General features: G+C 42.5%; 1 protein-coding gene across 1 annotated transcript in view; it reads right to left on the bottom strand.

The window, feature by feature from the left end:
- Positions 1-3,140: 3,140 nt before the first annotated feature.
- Positions 3,141-8,108, bottom strand: part of LOC123143681 (uncharacterized) — a 12,972-nt gene continuing 8,004 nt past the window's right edge. Inside the window, exons 2-3 of the mRNA XM_044562635.1 lie at positions 6,840-6,956; positions 3,141-3,606 (exon numbers count right to left, since the gene is read on the bottom strand). The gene's annotated coding sequence lies outside the window, so the exon portion shown is untranslated. The remainder of the gene's footprint in view (positions 3,607-6,839; positions 6,957-8,108) is intronic.

The following is an 8,108-nucleotide window of genomic DNA, read 5'->3' as shown; positions in this document are numbered from 1 at the left end:
CATTGTTGTACCATCGTATTCAGGGAACCCATGGCCAGGATAGTTCTCGTCGTCCTCTTCTTCTTCATTGTCTTCCATCATAACCCCTCTTTCTCCGTGCTTGGTCCAAACATTATAGTGGGGCATGAAACCGGACTCAAACAGGTGGACGTGAATGGTTCTTGACTTAGAGTAATTGGTATCATTCTTACAGCCAGCACATGGACAGGGTATAAAACCATCCGCCCGCTTGTTTGCCTCAGCCGCAAGTAGAAAAGTTTGCACGCCATTAACGAACTGGGGAGAGCATCGGTCATCGTACATCCATTGTCGGCTCATCTTCATTACACAACACCGAATAGACCAAATTAATACAAGTTCATACAACACTTTGATGCAACATACAAATAAATCTCTAGCTAAAACATTTAAATGCAACAGCAAATGCGATCAAGATCGCAAGTAAGGTAACAATTGATCCAACAGCATAATGATACCAAGCCTCACTATCAATCGCATATTTTCTAATCTTTCTAATCTTCAAGCGCATTTTCTCCATCTTGATCTTGTGATCATCGACGACATCAGCAACATGCAACTCCAATTCCATCTTCTCCCCCTCAATTCTTTTCAATTTTTCTTTCAAATACTCGTTTTCTCTTTCAACTAAATTTAACCTCTCGACAATAGGGTCGGTCGGAATTTCCGATTCACATACCTCCTAGATAAAAATATCTATGTCAACTTGATGGGCATGATTTTTTCATAAACACGAAATGCAACAAATAGTTATAAAAAAGAATATACCACATCCGAATCATAACCCGGACGAGGGCCGACGGGGACGGATATCAAAACCATGGCACTATGTATAACAAACAACATACGGGTAAGATAATTATACGAGTAACTATATATATAAATCACACAAACATGAATTTTTTATATAGAAAAGATAAGAACAAGAGGCTCACCACAAGGTGGTGCCGTCGACGAGACGGTGCGGGGGATCGACGGTGGTTAGGACGGAGACGGGAAGGCACTAAGTAAACCACACCTACATATGGAAACTAAGTGTTATTTTGACCTCAAATTGCATATAAATCAAATACTACCACATATAATTCCTTTCAAAATAAAACTCACAAATCACTATACTTATAGAGCATTGCAAGAGCTAATCTAGCAATGAGAGATGAAAGGACAAAGTTGCTAACCTTTGTGATCACTTGGATGGATGGGGTGCCTTCAAATCTTCACAAATCTTGGCAAAATGGAGTGTAAGCTCAAGAGGAAGAGGAAGAAAACAAGGGAGAGGGGAAAAACAGAGTGCTTCGGCTCGGGCTGGACGAAGCACTATATATAGTGTGACCTTTAGTACCGGTTGGTTATATGAACCGGGACTAAAGGTTCGTCTCTAGTCCCGGTTCGTGGCATGAATCGGTACTAAAGGTTCTGGCCGGGCCCCAGCCTGACACAAGCCTGCCACCACCTCATTAGTACTGGTTCGTGGCACGAACCGGTACTAAAGGTTCGCCACGAATCGGTACTAATGAGCGCCGCCTGCCTAGCCGTTGGAACCGGCACTAATGGTCACGTTAGTGCCGGTTCAGTTACAAACCGGAACTCATGTGCTTCACATTAGGTCCTTTTTTCTACTAGTGTGACCTTGCTTACAGAAAATGCCTTGCTTAGGTAAGGCTCCACTTTAGTTAGGGACAAGAAGAATCAAGGAAGATTATGAGGAAAACTCAAGGTAAGGATGTGAAGCGAAGGCAGTGAAGTCAAAAAGGGCAACGGGGACGCTCAGAGAAAAGATCTAGTTAATCCATGCAATTAGTGAGTATACAAAAGAGAAAATTTAAGAAGATCGTAGCAATAAATAGATCATCACTAAGGCCTAAAATCTACCATGAGCCCAAGACAATTTCCCCTCCTATATATTTCCAAGATATGCACTATACAAAGCCAAATTTTTTTTAAACCACACCATGAGAGTCCACTCATGAGGCCAAAGTTACAAAGTCTGTTCCACGATATCTACATGGGAAAGGGCTGTCAAGTGTCAACAAACTGATCAGTCTAACATTGAGCAAGCCCCATATGCCCAACAAAATTAAGAGTGGATGCAATGAACTAGTTTTTTCACCTTTTCTATGAGAGTGGCTCCAATAAACACATACTCTTCTGCAACATACAATTTGATAAAGTCATATAGGCTCTTTCATTACCATCTATAGTTTGACAAGCACTTCCAGTAGCATAGAGCGATTAACTTTCTACATTACAAATTAAGACACCAAAGCACCATAATAATTCATCAAAACAAACTATAAAAGCCTGCCACTTCCCACTGCACAGGAAAGAATCCCCAACAGAATAAGAAATACAATGACAACAATCTTACCGCTTTGTAGTTCATAGACTTAGTTTTGACAATGATGGTGTGAAGCTAAAGTACAACCGAAAACAGGCAGCAATGCATTTATTCTTAAGTTCAGATGTCTTGACCTCCAGTGAAAAAACATCTGCACCCCGATCATCAGGCAACCCCTCTGCTCTGGTGCATTTTTATTCGACTGAGTTTCTTGAATCCCCGAGCAAAAAGAATCCCTCCGCTGCACCCACAGTTAAAAAGCAATACCCGTGAGGCAACCCCACATCACTTAACCTTTGTGCCCCATAAACAAATGGAAGGTTCCCCGATTTGTTGAAAGGTATGATAGATGTAAAGCAGGGTAAGATCATACAAAAGTAATGCCGACCACAAGGAACAAAGAGGTTCCAAAGCCGGCCAAAAGGAACATAAGTAACACCTAACATATTATTGCTAGACAGAGTCACCACAATTGGTCAATCTCCTAGTACAAACAACTAAGTGTCTCTTACATATTAGTTGCTATAGAAAGTGACCTTGTTTAGAGCATGCCATGCTTAGCTAAGGCTTCGCTTTAGTTAGGGACAGGAACCATCAAGGAAGATGATGAGGAAAACTCAAGGTAAGGATGTGAAGCGAAGTCGGTGAGGTTATAGCATAAAAAGGGCAACGGCGATGCTCAAAGACAAGATCTAATTAATTCATGTAATTAGTGAGTATACAAAAGAGAAAACTTCAGAAGATCGTAGCGCTAAATAGATCATCACTACACACACTTGACACATTATACCATCCTCCAATAAGAGACTCCAAAAGCGAAGTGGGCTACACATAACTACTAGCTGTTTCAGGATGTCGAATCAGCAGAGGGCTAAGTGGGCAACCAGCCCAAGGAAAAAGAAAGCATACAGCAGGCCAAATGCCATAGGGCATAACTTGTTGAGCAGATTAAGTACAACAACAAGCGGTGATTCTCCCAGCACAACAAGAGTGTCTGATAAATTATTGCTAGACAAAGCCACCACAATTGGTAATGACCACTCTCCCGGTACAACAGTATGTTTCTTGCACATTAGTGCTATAGAAAGTGTCTGCTTAAATACGCTTAACAGGTTACTATTTTTTGATAAATAGTATGGCACAACCAGCCAGCATGTCCACAGCACCATCTTGACCATCCTTCAATTCTCCACGAAGGCACCAGAAGTATGGCCCAAATAAAAGCCTCCAAAAACGAAGTGAGCTCATCCCTGCATATGTATTAGTTACAACAGTGCGATAAAAAATCTTTGATTCTGCAGTTTCAAAATAAGACTGCCCAAAATTGATAAGTACAGTAAAGATATAAGACTAGAGGGGCATAAGCTGTTCATTCCTGCACCACACCAACAAGCAACACATTGAACATATAAACCCTCCTAGACTCGTAGTCACGACCGCGCCCTCCACGTCGCCCCATATAATCGCTATGCCACCGCTTGTAAATTCTGCATCCCACCGAGGGCATTTTAGTCTTTTCAACGGGCCAAGGACATTTTAGTCTTTTCAGCGGGCCAAAAAGGCAGGCAGCGCCGGCAGGAGCAAGACCGCGCAGACTGCGTCTTCCCCACGAACCCTAGCCGCCTCCTCGCCTCCTCCTCCATCCGCGCGCCGCGTCCTCTTCTCCTCCTCCATCCGCGCGCCTCGGCGGCGACGCCATGGAAGGCGGCCGGGTCAGAGCGGTCCCCCGCGTCCCTACTTCCCCGCTCGGCGCTCTCTACTCCCAGCGCAGCTGCCGCCTCCCTCCACTCTTCCCATCTCGCCAGAGCCGCCGCACCCGGAGGCAACCGGCGTTGCTCCATCTCGAGCTGCCCGTTCCCTTCTCTCCCCGCAGCGGGCGGAGAAGATGAAGAGGAGCTCGTCCGCCCACCTTCCACCATGGTTTGCAGCGGCCGGAGAAGATGGAGAGGCCGAGCTGCGGCTGCCTCGTGTGCGCTCTCCTGCATCTCGCGCGGGAGCGAGTGGTGGTGACTAGCATAGAAGGCGGAGGAGGTCATTGGGGCCGGCTTCCCTTCCGTTTTGGCTGCCAAGCTCCGCGCGTTGGTGAGTCCCTCTCTCTATCCCTCTACATCTCTCCCTCTCTCTGTCAGAGGGCAGCTGCCGACCCCGAGGTGCAGGCGGCCATGGAAAAGCAGAAGATGCCACACCTGGCTTTTCCCCTTGCCTCCTGCCCTTTCTCTTCAGCTCATTTATTTACATGTGCAAATTCTTTTTTATCTATGCCTGCAAGGTGTTTGATGAAAGTTCAGTAAGGCTGTGAGGGAATACCAAACAAGAGAGGATCCAATATCTGTAGCTATTGATTCAGGTATTGTATCCTCTTTTTGTACTGCAATAGGAATCTAGATTTCTATAAACTGATGTTTGATTTAGTCATTTTTGTATTAACAACTAAACAAATGATTGGCTTTTCATACTTGCATCTGATAGGGTGGAGCTAATGTGAGTGGTGCTGGTCCTTGTTATAATCCGTTGGTAACGGCTGCAGAAGGGCTTAACTGAAGCTATCAAGTGCTTGTTGGAAGCTGGTGCAAATCCAAATGTTCTTGACAAGGTCAGAATGCTCATTTTGTCACATATTCTTGTGTCTTCCTTGGCTTTGTAGTGATGTGCAACAACTATACGAGTTATGTAAGTACACCTACATGATGCTATGTATGCATGGAAGTTTTACTCATGGAGAACACACGCAGCCGCACCGTTTTGCTACCAGTAGGTGCGACGCACCTACTCTGCTTGCGGCGGCGGCGGACTATCTCTCATGTTATTGTCACTTTAAACATAAGAAATGCCATATTTCAGCTTAGATTTGGATTTCCGCACTAAGAAGATGTTCATCATTTCCGCATTTCATTTGTATCCGCAGTCTACAGTTATCGAACACTCGATTAGCCATTGAAATATTTTGGTTGAATTTGTCTTATTGATACAGTTTTGTAGGGATGGACATATGGATTGAATGGTACTGTCCTGAACTGAAACGAAGAACTTCAATGGAAATGTATATCCCAACTCTTTATTTTGGCATCCGTTCTATACTAAATGCATATTTTTGTTGTGTTGATGGGAACAACAAGATGAACCTCTTGATTTATTCTATCATTGTTTGGATTTATTTCTGTGTATGGCAATGTTTTTATTTTGCATATATATTAAGTGACCTCTGTTCTATACTGGATGTATATTTTTGCAGTGCTTGTCTGTAATTCATATAGTGCATCAATGATCTGCCTAGCTTGTTTTCATTTCCAGGTAATACTCCAATCAACAATGTGACATTAGTCAGTAATTTTGTTCTTTTTCCTAGGACGAAATTCCTTGTGCTAAGACGAATTAATGCCTTATTTTTAATTATCTGGTAGTTGTGTGCAGGTTTTCCCAACAAGTTTGTTGTAATGCCTTATTTAAGGTGAGGATTTTTCTGAATGCCTTATATTGTATTTAGTATAATTCAACACTGAAAAATAGTAGCAAATTTTGTGTCTTTGACAAGTTACATTATTAGCATTGTTTAAAGATTTATGTATTCTCATTTCTCATTTTTTCTATAAATTGGACGGCCAAGCCATTTTTAGTTCAGTACTAAAAAAATTGGCCCGGGGAGACGACCATTGTGTCCTGGAAGAAGCTGGTCAAGGAGGCAGGCCCGGGAGCCGCCCTCTTTGCCCGCCCCGGCGATACAGCCCATCATCGCCCCCCTCGCGGGGCCCTCTGGTGTTGCGGTAGGTCTTACCAAGTAGTAGTACTAGATTTGTGCGCAAGTCTTAATTCAACCCGTGGTTGATGTAGATCTTATTTGCTTTCCCCTGTAGATGCAGGAAAAACTGCTCACCAGGAGCTTGATGGTTTGAATTTCATGGAGGATACTACTGTAGCTCTTACTAATTTGCTGGCATCTGCACCAGCAGAAATCAAGTGTGTGGCCAGCATAGTTTTTTCATCATTCAATCCTCCACCGAGTTATAGGAGGTAACTCTTATGATTGTGATTTACATCCTTGTCTCATTATTTTGGGATACCTTCAGAAGAACCATTGTTCCAAACATCAGCCCTCTGGATTCTCATATGATAGGCTGGTTAAGATACATTGCTCTTGAAGCTGGGGTGATTGATCAAGTAGGTTTGTACGTTAGAACTATGGGAATGGTCCACTTGAATTTATCATTCAAAATTTAGCATGACCACTATGGGCGCCGATCAAGCATGCAAACCAAGGGATTTCAAGTGGGAGGGATGGAGAAATTGGGATTCTATTATGTGCATAATATGTTGGGGACTAGCTAGATACAACTGTTAGTGCATTTGTGGGCTGATCAATCCTGTTGTAGCCACGTGAGGAGTAATGTTAGTCTATGTAGAGCGAGCGTAAAAGTAGTTTGCAACAGAGAAATTTAGTACAGACAACAAAAGTTAAGAGATGTAAAATAGAGATAATAAGGCATACATCAGGTGTTGTCATGGACAGTGGAACCCTTTGCAATGAGATAGGATTATGTCTGCTTAGCTTCTTCTCCAGGGCCTCAAAACATATACACGCTTCCACCAAAAGTGCAGCAAAAACCTGAGGAAAATTCAAGAAAACTGTTCAGGGTAACTGATGAGGTGGCTACTGTAAAATGAAATTACATACTTTGCACTATACAAGACACAAGCCGTTTTCTAATTAAAATTCCCTGTTGGTAGTTCACAGTATATGGAAAATATTAATGTATTATCTATCATCCTTGATGTTCACATTGCCAGCTGCTGCACTTACCCGTTCTTTGGATTAATCAGTCTATCTTGTGTTTGTTTTCACATGTGATAGATAGATTAATTAGTTTTTTGTTGTTGCAGAACAGTTGGATTATTGTTATATTTGATATTGATGCTGTCTCATCTTTTTGGAGTCAGGTACATCCAACAGAAAGTGACCCAAATGATCCATCACAGTCAAATCGGTTCAATGTAGTTATTGAGATAATCGAGCGCCTTTACATGGTAATGCACATGTTGTTATCTCAAGATGCATTTTTAACATTATACACCATGTGCATAACGTCTTTGCCCCATGTCCTCATACTGCACTTTGATAGGGCAGGCATAGTAGTGACGAAGAAGATCTGGGTGATGTGCCTGATGATAATCAGTATGACACTGAAGATTCTTTCATTGATGACGCTGAATTGGTTAGTTTTTTCATTGCTTCAGAGCACTTTCTTACCTGGATGCTAGCAATTTACTTGGATGATGCTGAATTGGTTATTAAACATAAATACTATATAGAACGTGAGGATAAGCCCGGGCGTTCGGTCTTTACGGTTTTTTTGGTCCGGTCTCTTCAGTTTGGGAAGTTTTCGTTTTCTTGAGAGTGTACATTGTGTTAGTCCCACAGTTCAACAAAGAAGTTCAGGAGATGGACATATTTTTGGGTTACCGTCTATTGTAATTCTGTTAGTTGGAGGTACTGACACTAAAAATAACAGAGGACTTCTACTGGAGCATTTCTTTTACTGGTACATTCTTTTACTTTTACGAGGGCATATTTTTTCTTGGGCCCTGATGTTCTTTTTCATATATTTCAGATATCAGTGGTCCATGTCGCAATAAACAAGTGATTCATACTTAAACATGACATGAGGAAGCTTGGATACACCTTTCAGGACCAGGATATACTCGATCTGGGGGAACATGGGCTTCTTGCTTCTCTTTCTATCAATTTACCACCACAGAC

This window comes from Triticum aestivum, chromosome 6D (genome assembly GCF_018294505.1).
Source record: "Triticum aestivum cultivar Chinese Spring chromosome 6D, IWGSC CS RefSeq v2.1, whole genome shotgun sequence".
Classification (NCBI taxonomy): domain Eukaryota; kingdom Viridiplantae; phylum Streptophyta; class Magnoliopsida; order Poales; family Poaceae; genus Triticum; species Triticum aestivum.
This window is presented reverse-complemented; position numbering and strand designations above follow the sequence as displayed.